Here is a 17,540-nt window from a genome sequence, read left to right as displayed (position 1 = left end):
AGGCCTCAACCACCCCATAAAACGCCGCAAGACACTAGACCACCTAAACAAACTCAAGGGAGACATTTTTGTCCTCCAAGAAACCAGGGTAAACTAAGAGGACGCAAAACGACTCAAGGCACGGTGGATAAGCGAAGTGGTCTGTTCACCAGCAGTAAACAAGAAGGGAGGGGTCATCACCATCATTAGCAAGAAAGCAAAACTTAAAATGCAGAACTACCGGGCAGACACAGAGGACAGGAGACTAATCACAAGCATTAGGAAAGGCGAAGATACCATACTCGTGGCCAATATCTATGGCCCGACCTCAGCGAACAAACAGTTCTGGGAGGAAGTAGAATGCGAACTCAGGGACATACCTCTTGGGGAGATGCTGATAGTTGCGGGAGACATGAACCTAGCGATGGACAACCCCACAGACAGACTCCCGCACAGAGTCAGTCACACGTCACTAGAACACTCTACCCTGAAAAATCTGTGCGCCAAACTTGCACTATCGGACCCATGGAGACTACAACATCCGAGCACAAGGGAATACACCTTCTATTCACACCCGCACAACTCATATAGCAGAATCGACTACATACTCGTGTCCTCCACACACACCCACCTCACAAACGAAACTGAGATCGGACCAATAACAATATCGGACCACGCACACATCACCCTCTCACTGAGCGGGAAACACAACTAGAAGCCAACCCGCAACTGGCGCCTAAACAGCAACATCTTAGAGAACCCCACAAACATAGCTGAAATCGAAGAGGCAATTAGGGAATACCTATCGTTCAACGATACTCCAGATATCGACACCACGACCCTATGGGAGGCACTAAAAGCCACGGTAAGAGGGAAACTCCTTTACATCAAGGGCAGGATGAACAGGAAGAGGAACAAGACAATACAGGAGCTAGAGGATCAAATCAAAGAGCTAGAAAGCAACCATGTCGCGAACATAACAGATAGGAATACGATCACCACACTCACAAAGAAAAAATACGAACTAAACAGGATACTCAGCGAAAGAGCAGGCAACTGGATTAGCAAATACAAGGCAATCAACCTATGCTCGGCAAACAAAGCAGGCAAAGCACTGGCAGGGTACCTCAAAGCCAAACAGAGGCAACACTCAGTGGTAGCGATCACGGACAAGAGCGGCAGGACACACATGAACAACAAGGGAATCCTAGAAACTTTCAGGGCCTTCTATAAGGAACTCTACACGGCAGACAACTCGCTAGCAGGTGACGATGGCGCTAGCTTGCTAGACAAACTAGACCTGCCCAAGCTAACGGAAGAACAGAAAACCGCACTAGAGCAGGACATATCCGGTGCGGAGGTGGAAATGGCAATAAAATCCTTAAAACAAAACAAGGCGTCAGGGCCAGATGGCTTTACGGCAACCTTTTACAAAAAATTCCACCCCCTCCTAAAAGACACCATGGTCAGGGTTTTCCAAGCATGCGCCACCAGGGGACGCATGACCGACTCGATGGCAGAAGCAAACATCGTCATCCCTAAGGAAGGGAAAGACCCACAATATGCAAAGAACTATAGGCCTATCTCACTAATCAACGTTGACTGCAAGATATACGCCAAAGTAATGGCATCAAGACTAAACACTTACCTCCTCCACCTAATACACAAATCACAAGTAGGTTACCTTAAGAACTGACTCTCACAAGATAACACCAGACTCCTCTGCCATCTCATAAACCGCACAGCCAACAGCACGGAAAAAGCAGTAATGATTGCACTGGACGCCGAAAAGGCTTTTGACCGAGTATCATGGCCATTCCTCAATGAGTGCATGCGCAAGTTCGGCCTAGGGGACAAATATAGGGGGATGGTCATGTCACTCTACCAAAACCCCCGTGCACGTGTGGTGGTCAACGCATCCACATCAGCAACGTTTACCCTACAAAGAGGGACTAGGCAGGGCTGCCCCCTCTCACCTGGACTATTCCTACTAGCCCTAGAACCACTCCTCCACATGATCAGAGCAAACCCGCTAATAACTGGAGTTCGCGTAGGTCAGGCGTTCAAGCTAGCAGCATACGCGGACGACATCCTTATCACGACCCACAACCCTAAACCGTCAATAGAAGCGTTAATGTCCACCATTGAGGAGTATGCCCAAGTTTCGGGCTACAAACTGAACCGCGACAAATCGGAATGTAAACCGATGAACTGCCACACCACCAGGGAGGTGTTGGGTGAGTCAGGCCTGGCATGGCAGATAAAACCGCTGAAATACCTAGGCCTCCTTTTCGACAGAGACCTGAGGACAACGCTAGACAACAATGAGGTAGCCATGCTTAAAAAACTGAAAGGCAAACTGGAGGAGTGGAGTCCGAGATACATAAGCTGGTGGGGTCGCGTAGAGACGATAAAAATGATGAGCACACCTATGTTAAACTACCTGCTGTGCATGCTACCGCTCACACTCACTGCGGATTTCCACTGCAAGTTAGACAAAGCACTCAGCACATTCCTATGGTAAGTAAGTAATATTTATTGTTTTAGGTTAATAAAAACCGTTACAAAAATACATTAAAAAACAGTCTCCTCGAGAAATTTTTAAAAAAAAGCCTTAAGAGCAGAAATTTAAGGGAAGTAACAAAGATAAAAAACAATAAAAACATGGTACAAGTATATTGTTCGAGGCTTCTTTGTCCTATCCCGCGGAATCCTCTCGACCAAGTGCCTGATTTTTTTTGTTTCCGTTCTGCTAGTTTCAGGAATTTCACCAGCTTTCCGTCTAAGGGGGGAAAACCAGGATCGAAACAGGCAAGGACGGCTTGTCTCCTTGAGCGGACTCCTAGTTCGTTGAAGGTGGTTTTCAACAAGGCTACTCTTTCCTCGTTTAGCCTCGAGCAAGTACATAGTAGGTGTTCAAAGTCTTCAGTCTCCATTCCGCAGAGCCTACATTTAGTCCCGTAGTTCTGTCTCAACCATGGTGGTAGGTGAGGGATGGCAGGTAGAATCCCTAGCCTGCATTTGAGAAAGGCTTCTTTTGTTTTCCAGCCATACCCCAGACCAAAGTATGCTTGAAGCCCCAGTGATTTGTATGTAAACAGGGTCATCCAGGCATGGCGTCTCTGAGAAAGCAAGGCTTTATCCTCCACATGCGAGTGACTCTTTAAACTCTTATTCACTATGCGCTTGAATTGTGCATGAGATAGAGGAGTCTCCCATAGATCTTTCAGTCCTGTGATGGCCAAGGACCCCTCTAAGTATTTTTTCGCCGGCATTCTGGATGAACTGGTCATATCTTGCCAGAGCTGTCAGTTCAAGGTGTTTTCTGAAGAGTTCTTTAATTTATGCCAGCACTTGATGTAAGAGCCTCTTCGTGCGAGTGTTTGGCATGTCAGCCCAAATTCCAACCGAATCTGGGCCTGCGAAGTATACAATGGCAGGTTAAATAGAAGTCAGTAGGCCTTTGAGATAGTTGAATCAAGGAGTTTTGCGTCAGTTCCTCTTAGGGCCTCGCTGCCATACGTGATTGATGACTCTATTTTGATTTTTGCTACTCGAAGTAGTGGCAATAGAGTCTCGCCACTCAAGTTGGACTTTAGCTGTTTCAGTGTCATGGCTATTAACATGCCTTTCCTCTTGATGGCCTCTAGTTGGTTTAAATAGCGGCCACCTTTGTCAACTTGGATCCCAAGATATTTGTATTCAGAGCAGTTTGAAATTGCTTCTGTGCCAAGCGACCAAGTATGCGACTTTTTGTTCCTGGTTATGGACAGAACTTTTGTCTTGCTGATGTTCACTTCTAATAGATTTTTAATGGCATAACCATGAAGCGTGTTAATAAGGTTTTGAAGACCGACTTTCGTGTGGCTGACCAAAACCACGTGGTCTGCGTAGGAAATGCTGGGCAGCCCTTTGCCTCCTAACCGAGGAGCATGTGAATTAGCCCTGGGCGAAGAACTACGCTCCGTTCGCGGAGTTTCGGCAACTCCACGCTCCGCGGAGAACGCGAAGTTGTCGAATACTCCGCAAACTGCTGCGTAGCGTAGTTCTCGCGCGCTCAATAGCATTTTCGCGTGCGCGAGGATGCTTGTCGGTAAGATTGAGTTGCCGAACACGCAGAAACTGCAATCTGGCACAGAATAACTCGCGAACACGTTAGTAGTGACCGGAAATAAGGGGATGCGGGCGGGACAAACCTCATGGGTAACTTCGCGCGCTACACATCCCGAGCATGCAGGCAATCAATCAATCAATCAATCAGGATATTTGTATAGCGCGCTACTCACCCAGAGGGTCTCAAGGCGTTTGGGGGAGGGGGGTCCGCTACTGCTCGAACAGCCATGTCTTGAGTTGCTTCCTGAAGCAGAGGTGGTCTTGGGTCAGGCGGAGGTGGATGGGGAGGGAGTTCCAAGTCTTGGCTGCCAGGTAGGAGAAGGATCTTCCTCCCATGGTGGATCTTCGGATGCGTGGCACGGCGGCGAGGGCGTGGCTGGTCGATCGTAGCTGGTGGGTGGGAGTGTAGAAGGTCAGGCGGTTGTTGAGGTACCTGGGGCCCAGGTCGTGGAGGGCCTGTGTGCGTGGGTGAGGAGTTGGAACATAATTCTCTTGCTGACGGGTAGCCAGTGAAGGTCTCTCAGGTGTCCGGAGATGTGGCTGTGTCGGGAGATGTCCAAGATGAGTTGTGCGGAGGCGTTCTGGATGTGTTAGTCTTTTCTGGAGTTTGGCTGTGGTTCCGGTATAGAGGGTGTTTCCGTAGTCCAGTCGGCTGGTGACAAGTGCCTGTGTGACCGTCTTCCTGGTTTCGGTGGCGAGCCATCGGAAGATCTTTCGGAGCATGCGTAGGATGTTGAAGCATGATGATGAGACAGCGTTGACTTGTCTGGTCATCGAGAGGGAGGAGTCCAGGATGAAGCCCAGGTTGCGTGAGTGGTCCGTTGGCTTGGGTGCGCTGCCCAGGGCAGGGGGCCACCAGGAGTCGTCCCAGGAGGATGAGGACTTCCGTCTTGTCTGAGTTCAGTTTCAGGTGGCTGTTCCTCATCCACTCGACTACGTCTTTCATCCACTCCAGTGCCTTCTCTTGGATTCCGATGTTGCTGAGGCGCTGCACTAGGGTGCGGTGGCAGACCGTATCGAATGCTGCGGAGAGGTCCAGGAGGATGAGGGCCGCTGTTTCCCAGTTGTCGAGCAGGGCTCGGATGTCGTCAGTGGCTGTGATGAGGGCGGTCTCGGTGCTGTGGTTGGCGCGGAAGCCGGACTGCGAGTGGTCGAGGCTGGTTGAGCGAGCGCAATTGGTGATCCACTGTGTGAGGTTGTTGGCTGCTTGGTTGGGGTCCGTTGAGCTGGCGGGAGGGTTCTGGCTCAGTGAAGTGGTGAGCTGGTCGGTGGTGATCTTTTTCCAGTTCCTGCGGGGAACCTGTTGCGGGTGGTGGTGAGTCGTGGTCTTTCTGAAGCTGAAGTGGACGCAGCTGTGGTCTGTCCAGTGGAGTCCGGTGGAGGGGCTGAAGGAGATGTACTTGCTGGAGGAGAAGACTGGGTCAAGCGTGTGTCCGGCGTAGTGGGTGGGGGTGTTCACCAGTTGCATGAGTCCGAGGTTGGCGAGGTTGTCCAGCAGGGTGGTGGTGGTGTTGTCGTTGTTGTTCTCCAGGTGGAAGTTGAGGTCCCCTAGGAGGATGTAGTCAGCGGAGGCGAGGGCGTGCGGGCTGATGAAGTCTGCGATGTCTTCGCTGAATTGTGTGTGAGGTCCTGGGGGTCTGTAGATGAGGGTGCCTCTGAGTGTGGTCTTGGGGTCGGGGTGTATCTGGAAGTGAAGATGTTCGGCGGCTGTGAGGGTGTCGTCTGAGTTGGTCGTGATGCGGAGGGTGTTCTTGTGGACGATGGCGAAGCCTCCTCCTGTCTGGTTGACGTGGTCTCTCCGGGTGATCTTGTATCCGTCCGGGATGGCGACGGCGATGTCGGGCGCTGAGGAGGCGTTTATCCATGTTTCCGTGAGGAAGGCGACGTCTGGAGATGTGGTGTCGAGCAGGTTCCAGAGTTCCACGGCGCTCCCGAAGATGAAAAATGGCTCGCGAACGGGTCAAGCAAGCTACTACGCATGTTCGCGGAGCTATGGGTAGTTCGCGGAGTGCAAGTGCATCTTCGCGTAGCTCCGCGGAGTGCGGCTACGCGAACTACGCCCAGGCTTAATGTGAATTACAAGCCTCAAGGGCGGGTGGCAGGTCAGCTGTGAAAAGGTTGAAGAGAGTTGGAGCTAACACGCACCCCTGCTTTAGGCCCTTTGTGGTAGGAATAGGCCTAGAGAGGTGCGAGCCGTTCCCAAGCTTTACCTGAACCCACGTATTTGTGTGTAATTCAATCAGGAGGGAATCCCCCAGGAGGCCAGTTTTCGCCAGAGGATTTCTCGGTTGACATTGTCGAACGCCGCCTTAAAGTCCACAAAGCAGAGGTGGAGAGCCTGCTTGGTCACCCTAGCCTTGTCAATGAGCAACGAGATGGTCACCAGGTTGGTTGTTGTCCCCATATCTTTGCAAAACCCAGTTTGACTAGATGGTATTAAGCTTTGATTTGTAGCCCAGTCTCGCAGGTGAGTCAATAGAAGACCAGCAAAATATTTAGCCTCAATATCAAGGAGTGCAATTAGGCGGTAGTTTTTTTGGAAGGAGTCTGTCCCCCGCCTTATAAATTGGTGAGATGATTGAGCCCCTCCATGAGACGGGAAGGCGCCCCGAGTTATTAATGGATGAATAGAGGGGGATCAACTTGTCAGCCCAGTATTCTGGTTCCAGTTTGAAAAGGGCCGGAGAATGCCGTTTGGACCAGCTGCGCCGTCTTTTCTACCTTTGGAAATTAATTTTGTGATTTGGGCCACGGAGGGTTCCAAAATGGGATTTTCTCGTGCTGAGCTTGATTGAAGTTTTCGACCCTCCAATGGATTATTCAGCGCCCTTGTTTTGCCGTCCTGGTGATTGAAATGATCCATGAGAAATGATTCCCAAGACGATTTCGTTATGTAAAATGTTATACCATTAATTTTCGGGTTTAACAATTTGTTTATGATCGACCAGAACTGGGCGCTGTTATTGCCCTTGGATGCATAGTGGAGTTTGGCCCAAAAGTCTTCTTCATTTGTTCTTTTAATTGCCCATTTCAGTTTTTTGAGATCCGCTCGTTGTTTGTGAATCTCTGCTAGAAGAGTTCCATCCCCCGGGCTTTTCTTCAACTGTCTTAAAGCTTTCTTAATCGCTTTTTTATGTAATTTCATAGCCAGTTTCTGGGTGCTCGAGATCTTCCTTGTGACACCATGTGCTGGTGCTGAAAAGTGGCGTACGGTTGTCGAGTAGTTGTTTGCAAACTCCATCGTAAATAGTTCCCAGCCTGCTACTGGATTGCCGGAAGGGTAATTTGAAGAGCTCAGTTGTGTTTTTGCGGCTTGAAGCACCTCAGCGGTATTTGCTACTGAAGTTTTGATGTGTTTGAGGTTGATGGAATAGCTATCCTGCGGACCTATTGCGTTCAAAATAATATCATCAGGAAGAACCCCTAGGCAGACTTCTTGAGGGCGATGATCACTATCACCCCTATCTCCTAAATTGTAGCCTAGAACGTGATGAAATAACGTAAGAGAGACTAGCGTGTAATCAATTGAAGAGGTAGTCTTGCCTGAGGTGAATGAGGGCACAGGTGGTGAGTCCTCTGCGAATCTTCCGTTTAGGACCCTCAGGCCCATGTGTTCTAGGTCTTCAAGTAATGCTTTTGCAGCCTTAGATGCCTTGCATTGGTTGCTAAATGCTTGAGTTGGTATATTCCAATGGAATGACTGGGCCTGAATGTCGCTATTATCAGAAGACCCTAAAATGCAATGGTTAAAGTCTCCAGACAAAATTAGGTTTGATGATGTACAAGTAGTCATAGCATTATGTAAATGGTCCATCAAGATCTTCCCCTCCTGTCTTTTGTTTTTAGGTTTGATGTAGGTGTTGGTCAGCTGTAGCTCTTTCATCTTGCCCCCGAAGTTAAGTAATAACTCCATTGTATTTATGGCCAAGGAGTTTGAGCTGAGTGCCCGGGCATAACCAATCGTTGATATTTTAAGATAGGTTGCTAGGCCTCCTGATAGACGACCAAACTTGCTTTTCCTTCTGGCTGGGGTATGATGGCAAGTATAGCCCTCTAGATGAATCGGCTCTTCCAGCAAAGTTTCCTGGAGGAGGATGATGTCAAACAATTTGACATATATTAGAAACTCAATGCCCGCTACTTTATTGTAGAGCCCGTTGATATTCCAATGGGCATAGATCCATATGCGGAGTGTCCATGCGCAGATCTTTCTCTGTTCGATGTCCTTGTCATTGGTGGTTGGCTTGCGAATTGCATATCCTGATGAGCCGATGTTCGATCGTACAGTGCGTATTTGTCGGCCTTGAGCTCTTTTCCATTTGTGGCGCCTGCGCTACTGTAGCAGAGGAACCCAATGCACCCCTCAGCACAGACCGTGTCGTTGCAGTTGTATTGGTACGCTGCTGGGGCCTCTCTAGCAGGGGCAGCGGGTATCCTGCGTTATGGTGGGCAGCTATGTTGATCCCTCATACTTTAAGGAGACTTTGCTCCTTAAGGATTTTGTTGACAGTTTCAGGGGAAGTCCACGTAGATTTTGTCGCCTCATTCCCATCCAGCCTGTCTGTTCTTATGAATTCTATGGACAGAAGGTCCGCTGAAGATAAGTCCTTAAGTGCTGGTATGGTGTTGAGTAGCCGTAATAGGTTCCCTCTGTTCAGGATGTCAAATGGCCCCCTAGATTGGTACTTCGGGGTAAAGAGGATGCTGGTAGAATGGGCGTCTGGATAACGTTGCAGAGGGATTAGCTGATTGTTCTGGGCTTGAGGGCTTAAATTGTTGCGGTCAGAGTGAGACTGAATTCCAATTGGATGCTCTCCAAAGGTAAGAGTTGTTGAAACGGGCACAGAAAAATCTGTGGTAGCACTAGCTGTGGTGAGTAAAAGCTTAGTTTGAGGGCTCGGGAGCCGTGGATCCGCCTGCTCTTGGGAACGGAAGCTTACACAGGTGGGGAAAGATGAGTTCCGCGCGGAATCCGAAGTTTGAATTGGCTGTACTGTTACAGAATCAGATGTTTGTGGTAGATTAAGGAGACTTTCCTTAGCCACATTGCAGAGACAGTGTTTGTCGGACTTGTTCTGGGATCCAGTTCTGCCGACAAGTGCAACTGTGCCACCCTCCAATGTGGGAGCAGTAGGACTTGCTTTTACGGATACTCCATTGGGGGAAAGTCCAGGGGCCGTAGGGAGTGGATCCTTTCTGATAGGCTTGCTGCGTTAGAGCTCCCGGCCAGCTGTTCAGATTTTTTTCTTAATTGAAAGAGTGGGTAGACTTCTGGTATGATTATTGGCTTTTGTTTTTTACGGCCTTTCCTTTTCAGCTGACGCCGCCCTTTCGCATTGAGAAGTGGCTTGCTGGCGTTTGGAGGAGAAGAGGAACAAATTGCCGTGTGGGCCAGTTCCGGTGGCAGTAGCCATGATGGCGACTACGGTGAGACTTTATTGGTGGAACTCGCTGCAGTTGACCCTCCTGTTGGTGCTACATGAGAGGCTGTTCCGCCCGAGTTGGTGCGCTCGGGCCTTGCGTTTGTCCCTTTTGGCAGCCCTTCTAGTAAGCTGGATACAATTTCTGGAAGTGCTGCAAGTTTGTCGATAATGGGACCACAACACAACTACATGCCAGTTTTGCATCTTGCTGAGCCCTACTGATTAGCGAATTTAACTGGCCGAGTTTGTCGTCTATCCGCCCTACAAAAACAGCAAGAGTGTCTAATAAAGACAGCTGTAGGTCCATTTTATCTGATTGGAAGTGAAGAGTATCAACAGTTCGTTGCATGGTGTTGAGCAAGATGTCCCACGTTTTTGATACTTCTGTTGCTTGTAAACTTTTTGGTGGCCCCCTGTCGATGACCCTTTTGTTGGGAGTTAAAGGCAGGGAGGAGTTCGGCAAGGAGATTAGATTTGAGAGGGCACCCTCCTGAATTGGACCCGGTCTAAAGTCCTGGATATTATTTGATGGTTCCACCTTTAATGCAGGTGGATTCATATGCGTAGATGGAATGTATGTGGCAACTAGATCGGCCCATACCTATGGGGGGGAAAGAGCCAGAATCAGCCTCTCAAAGCTAAGACTGAAGAAGGAACTGGGAGGGCTCAACCTAACTAATTATAAGGCATTCCAAACGGCTTGCCTTGCGAAACAAGGCATACACTGGATCTCCCCCACACCAGACTATTCGCCAGTATAGATGGAGGTGGAGAGGAACATCCTGGGGGGGGCAAACCCACTAATGGCGCTAACAGCCAGCAAACACCCAGAAACAAAAAACGCCATCATCAGGAACACCAAGACAGCCCTTCTCAGAGTGGACAAAGAATTGGAGGTCCGCATCAAAAACTCCAAGTGGGAATCCTTGTGGCACAACCCCAGAATAACATACAGAGGTGCCGTACTAATGAATGAGGGGTGGTGTAGCAAAGGGATCACAACACCGTTACAACTAGAGCTTAACAACAACCCACTCACTTTTGAGACACTGCAGGAGACACACACACTGCACAACAGAGACTTCTACACCTTCCTTAGCACCAAAGCAGCAATCACCAGAGCCAACCTTTCGAAACAAAAACCCTCAATATTACAGTACACACAAAACCTAAACAAAGTGGGACACCAGACAGCGCACATCTACAAACTCATCACTCCGCGCACTACAGCGCTCAACAACAAAACGTTAGCATTTTGGGAGCGAGCATACAGTAACCCACTCACCGAAGCAGCTAAAGCCAGACTATGGTCATCGGCCTCAAAAAACAAAGTAACACCCCAGCGTTCCCAAACGAAATACTGGCTGTTGCACTGGCTACATTGGACACCTGCCAAACTACAGACAGTGGGGGCTAGGGATAATGACACCTGCTGGAACTGCCAGAAAGCAAGGGGAGACCTGGCACACATTCTATATGACTGCCCCAAGGTCAAGGCATTCTGGGGCAAGGTCCATGACTTTATAGACACACTCACGGGCAGCCACTCCACACGCGGCCTACCAGGCATCACCATGGCCTTCCTGGATACAACACTCGACTCGAAAGAAAACAGCGACCTGGTAGATGTTCTGCTCACGGCCGCGGCCAAAACTGTCCTAGGCAACTGGAAGGACACGGGAAAAGCCTCTTTCAAACGCTGGTTTAACTGGGTAACCTTCCTGAGAGGGGCGGACAATATAACAGCAAATTACCAACCAGCCAACCATACAGCAAGAAGGGGGATGTGGTTGGCCCTGGATGCCCTCCTGGAACAATAACCCCCCCACCCTCCTTCTTTTCTTTCCTTTATATCCACGGTCACTAAGCCAAGCAAACGGGTCAACTGCATTATTTTGTATATGTAAATTATATTTTCAATAAAAACACTTTGAAATCAAAAAAAAGAATGGCATACTGGGTCCTCTCTGTCAGACACTGTATCAGTCACTCCACAAGTGGCCCAGAAACCTCTTGTGATGCCTCTGTCTCTAGATCCTTTTTCCAGTGAATTTCCCAGAACTGAGGGAAGAAAAGCTAGTGCAGTAACATTTTTACAAAAAGCAAATGGCAGATAGCTCCTCTGACATCAATTGCAAGAGACCCCTGGATAAGAGAGGATCATCATAGTAAGGAACTCCGTAGGGAAGAATGTTACAGGCATTCGACTCCTTCATCTAAACATTGTCCCAGGAGTGAAGGTCTCACTAAAGGAAATCACCCAGTAGAGAACCAGCATAGATTAGATGCAAGTAACCCAACAGGCGTCACACAAACCCATACACTGAATGAAATTTAGGCTGACATGTTCTGCCCTTCAGTCTTTTTATGCCATGCCATTAAGTATTTGGCTGGTGGATGACACAGCAGCCTTTCAATACTCATGGACAGGAAGATCAAAAAGAAAACCTTCACTTATATGTTCCAATGTTATAGCATCTTATAGACTCCAGACCACAAGCTATCACCTCTTTTATTCTTAGTTTCTTTTCTTCTTGAACTAATGATGTCTTCCTCATGCCTTCATTTGACCACTCAGTCACGTGAAAACAGGAAAAGCAGTGCATGGATGTTGAAGCCGCCAATAATCCTTAATCGCAATTAAGCACCTGATTCTCTGTTCCATTTGGCACAAAAAGTATAATACACTTTTCAATGCCAGCACTCTCTTTACTTTTCCTTCCCCCCCTTCTTTTCACCTGAAAAAGAAAACTGTAATCTCATGGGTGTAATGAAGCACATAACAGACTTGTCCACATTAAATTACTGCCATGATCTTGTATCACTTTATTGTTCTTGTCTTCGCTTTGCATCTCTGCAACTGCATAGGAGACTTGTGGAATTGCCATTTTTTTAATGTTGAAATGGAGAAAATGAAGGCTGAAACTGAGCAGTTAAAGCATAGTGAGCATGGAGAAAAGAGGTACATTCATCTCAAGGGATATGGCATTGCCCAACATTTCTTTCATGCATTCCTATTGGTGAAGACAACAATACCAGAAGCCTTTGTACCAGGGACAGGAAGCATGTCCACGCAGGTGAAATAAACCGTGTCAAGCTGCATGTAGAAAAAGAATAACCATATCTAGCCCAGTCTTTGCTGTTAAAGGGGCATTCCAAATCATTTTTGAAAGCAAAAATCAATAGAATCGAATGCTGCCCTGAGTTATTTCATGTTTTAATTAAATCAAAAAATTCACTCCTTACATATTTTTTTATGCAGCAATTTCTAAACATGCTGTAGGTGGACTGTGTTTTTGTTTGGAATTTATAGGAATGCTAACCACCATTAGCCTGGACTCTCTTTGTAAGCAGTTCGGCAGCAGATTTATTAGGCAGTTTTCCTGGAAACTGCCTGTGGTCTGACTCCAGAGCAATGTGTTTTGCGCACCCACCGCAACCACCACCACCTCATCAGGGCGACCAAGAAGACCTCCTTCAAAGACCGCCTCGACAACAGCGCACACAATAGCAAGAAGCTCTTCAACGTGGTGAAGGAACTTTCCAACCCCCAGCTCCAACACCAACGACATCCTGCTGTCGCAAGCCCTGTGCGACTCCCTCGCCACCTTCTTCCACCGCAAGATAGCAGATATCCACGACAGCTTCAACACCCAGACAGCTCCAACAGACCGCAACACAACAGACCCTTCGCACACCAACGACCACGTCCCCCTGCTAGCTTGGGCCAGCGTGAGCGTCGATGACACCATCAAGACCATGAGCACAATCCACTCCGGCTCTCCGTCAGACCCATTCCCGCACCACGTCTTCAACAAAGCAAGCAGCTCCATCGCACCCGACCTGCACAACGTCATCAATCTCTCCCTCAAGACCGCGACCTTCCCAGAGAGCTGGAAACACGCAGAGATCAACGCCCTACTCAAAAAACCTAATCAGACCCAAGAGACCTCAAGAACTTCTGGCCCTTCTCTCTGCTCCCCTTCCTGGCCAAGGTCATCGAGAAAATCGTCAACCGACAGCTAACCAGATACCTCAAAGAAAACAGAATCCTGGACCCTTCCCAGTCAGGGTTCCGCAGCAACCACAGCACCAGGACTGCCCTCATTGCCGCCACCGACTACATCAGGACCCTGCTGGACAACAGTGACACCGCAGCACCCATCCTCCTAGACCTCTCCACTGCCTTCAACACAGTCTGCCACCGCACTCAACGCACACGCCTCCACGCTGCAGGGATCCGAGACAAGGCTCTAGAATGGACCACCTCCTTCCTCTCCTGCAGAACCCAGAGCGTCTGCCTCCCCCCTTCCGTTCCAAAGCCTCTGAGATCATCTGCGGCGTACCCCAGGGATCCTCCCTCAGCCGGACACTGATCAACATTTACATGGCCCCGCTTGCACACGCGCCCGACCTCAACATAATCTCCTACGCAACTCAACTGATCCTCTCCCTCACCAAGGACCCCATCACCTTCGAAGCCAACCTCCACGAAGGAATGAAGGCCGTTGCCGACTAGATAAAGATCAGCCGTAAGAAGCTGAACTCTGACAAGACGGAGGTCCTCCTCCTCGGCTCCAAACCTTCAGCCTGGGACGACTTCTGGTGGCCGACTGCACTGGGGGCAGCCCCGACACCCACCACCAACGCACGCAACTTGGGAATCATCCTTGACTCAACGCTCTCAATGACCAAGCAAGTCAACGCCGTCTCCTCTTCCTGCTTCAACACCCTCCGCATGCTCTACAGATGGATCCCGACAGATCTAAGAAAGACAGTCACCCAGGCCCTCGCTAGCAGCAGACTTGACTACGGAAACACCCTCTACGTGGGAGCACCGACCAAGCTCATCAAATGACTACAATGCAGTGAATGTGCTCTGACCCCCTAAAACATGCAGACATTGGCTTAAAACCTGATTGGCACATGTAAATTTCCTATAAGATCATAGTATATTGTGGAGGAGTGCCCCCATGCCATGGAAAGTTTAATCCCTCTTGTGGACTTCAGCAACTATTGTATCGTCTACTACAGTGGAAGTGAGAAGCTTGCTTCTGGCCTACGCAGTGTTACCTAACAGCAGTAGACTTGACCCCGCTCCACTGTTGTCAAAATCACGCTTTTGAATGGTAGGAAAATCAGATTTTAAGTCTTAAAGTCACTTGTAAGTGCTCCTTGCTACCTAGATGGTAGTGTGCATAATATTTAAGAGTGGAACGTATGACATTTGAAGTGATATGTCCCCCAGTGACTAGGCCCAAAACAACACTGGTGAGACTGTAGCTAGCACATAGGAAAAGTCAAAGTGTAGATTATAGACTTTATAACTTTTGACTTGTACCATCCACAGATTCCAGTCAAAGACTTATTATATGTTAAAATAAAAATCCATTCTTGTGGTGAAGTTGGATTCTTATTAAATATACTGTAAATGTAACTTTTATAAGGCTGCATTTACCCTGCCTGAAGGAGCTGGAGGCTAATTTGTAATTTGTGGAGCTGCCCAGCAGCTACTTTGCCTGAATTTTGTCTGAAGGAGGTGTGAAAACTACTCCCACGACAGAGATAATTGTATTGTATTGTATTGTACTGTATTGTAATTGCACTTATATTGCGCTTACTACCCCTGACAAGACGTCCAAGTGCTTTTACGGCGAGTATCACGCTACTCCGGGGCCCCTAGTGGATTAGTGTTGAATTAGTATAGTGAAACATGCAAGTAAAATTAAGTGGTGGATAGGTTAGTCAGTTATAGGTTAGTCAGTTATTCGGATTCGGAAAGATAGCAGAATCTTAAAGCACGCTACTCCGGAAACCCATAAAGGATTAGTGCTGAATAATGGCCAAGAAGCTGCAAAATGTTCTCTTCCCCTGCCCGGAACACCAGTTGGAGTGGGACTGCAGCTTAATCTACTTTAAATAGGCCTTCCTTGTTGGTAGTAAATGTTTGATGACTCCTGGAAAGGCCCCAGCTTATGCCCCGTCCCTAGTCGGGCTGGCACCAAACCCCATTGGGAGAGAGTAGGAGACAACCCGCAGAGCTGATTTTGAGTGACCACAGAGCAGAGGAGTATCCTCATTATCCTGGCCACGCCTGTGGGTGGGTACACAGGATGTGCACCAGGGTGGAAGGTTTCCACATCTTGGATTTTTAAAGTGAGGGGCGCCTTGGGACTGTTTGCAGTAGGACAAACCGGAAGTGCTGAAAAAGTGTGTAGGGTTCCCCCGGGGAACTTTTCTCCGTTGATTAGGGCGTGGCATGGAGTCACCTCCACTCACTAGCTGGAGCCTGTATAAATGTGGCATCCTCAGGCACCATCCTCAACACTTACTGGACCTGCAGAAGATCAGAAGAGGACTGGTCCTGCTGCCTGTGACCTGAGAGGAGCACTGAAATACTGACACTGCTCCCTATTGTACCTTGGAGCAAAGATGTGGACTCCAAGAGTTAATTGACTGACCCTCCAATGTGGCTACAAGGACACAGCAAGCTGCAATGAGCCCTTCTCCTGGAAGTTTTCAGTTGATTCGTGGCAATAGGACCGATCCTAGACTTTGCTGTTAGCTGTTTCCGGAGTTTTTAAGTGCCCTCCAGTGAGGTCATATGGGGTCTTTAGAAGTGTACTCATGTGGTTGTTTGGGCATCAGAAGAAAGTTTGGGAACTTTACACCACTGTTCCTCCAGAGATTCAGATGTTTGAAAATATCTGACCTACTGTTCCATGGCTTCTCATTGAATTTCAGCTCCGTCCTGTACAAGGCTCCCATCACCTCAGAAAAACCAACCAAGTCCTCATTCTGGGAGAAATATCTTAAGCTTCTTTGCTTCAAGTATCTGGCCTTTGCCTCTATGGTGGTGGCTACAATTTGTGGCGGACCTCTTAAGGAAGATTTTTCTTCTTAAAAAATTAAAAAGTCCCTATCTGCGTTGAGACTTAAAACCTGTTCTGTACATTTTTACTCCTCTACTTTCACTGAGACGTGCACTTGTTTTATCCAACCTGGGTTCCATTGTAGTTGCCTTTAAATCACACCAAGGTCCCGGTCTACCTCAATTTTCACTTCAATTTTTGAAAAATTATATGTCTGTTTCCCCTTACTGGATATTTGCCATTTTGGTCTTGCTTTAGTCATCATTGTTTTCTCATTATACTAAAATTAGTTGTTGAATTTTATTATGTTTTATGTGACTATTTCTGCCGTGTGTGCACTGCTTAACTACTTGACATGTTGCCTTTGATTACGCCTAACTGTGTCACATTACCGAGGATTAAGAATAGGTTCATTTAATTTATTTAGTGTGACATCTAACCGGCGCTGGCCTTATCCTTTGAGGGGGACACTTTTCCACCCCAAATAATAATCCACTTTCCTACAACCACCCTCTAGAGATTTTGCTTTGGCCGAGGGTTTAGCACATAAATGAGTTTAGGACTACACATTATGGTGTCTGATTTAAAAAAATTGACCAGCACAAAATCCTTTCCAGATGTCTTATTGGCTTTATGGATGTTTAAGGTTCCCATGATGTCTCCTAAAGGAAAGGTATCAATGCCATGTCAGTAGCCATTAGCTCCTCAACTACTAGCATGGGCTAGATTATATTCTACAGAAGTGGCATGTAAGGAGACATCCCTCTCACCCCCCATCCCCCTTAAAATCTTTCAATAATCAGCATATATAAACTTGATATTCATTTGTGACCAAAATGTCTGGAGTCGTGTTTGCACATTCCTGGTATACGGTTCTCACAGGTCTACTTGCATGCTAACTTCTTTATAACCATTATTTCCCCTGTGTGAGGGCAACAACTTGGCCTTTTCAGAATGGCAAACATCAGAGGTTTCAGGGTTCTTCAAGTAGACTTGTAGTATCTGCTTGCCTTGCATAACCAATTTAGAAGTGAGTTAACCGCTTGTGTACAGTACTTGGTGGTGTGAGCTTCAACCACTGTTTGATTATCATTTTTTAAAGTATTCTGGCAAACTTTCAGCCAGTTTAGAGTATTCTAAACAAAGGCAGTAT

The 17,540-nt window shown here is 47.9% G+C and overlaps 1 protein-coding gene across 4 annotated transcripts in view; it reads left to right on the top strand.

Moving 5' to 3' along the window:
- COPS4 (COP9 signalosome subunit 4) overlaps positions 1 to 17,540 on the top strand; it is a 260,796-nt gene that overhangs the window by 189,938 nt on the left and 53,318 nt on the right. The window lies entirely within an intron of this gene.

This window comes from Lissotriton vulgaris, chromosome 3_1 (assembly GCF_964263255.1).
Source record: "Lissotriton vulgaris chromosome 3_1, aLisVul1.2, whole genome shotgun sequence".
NCBI lineage: Eukaryota > Metazoa > Chordata > Amphibia > Caudata > Salamandridae > Lissotriton > Lissotriton vulgaris.
The sequence above is the reverse complement of the archived record's forward strand: the minus strand, read 5'-3'. Positions and strand labels throughout refer to the sequence as shown.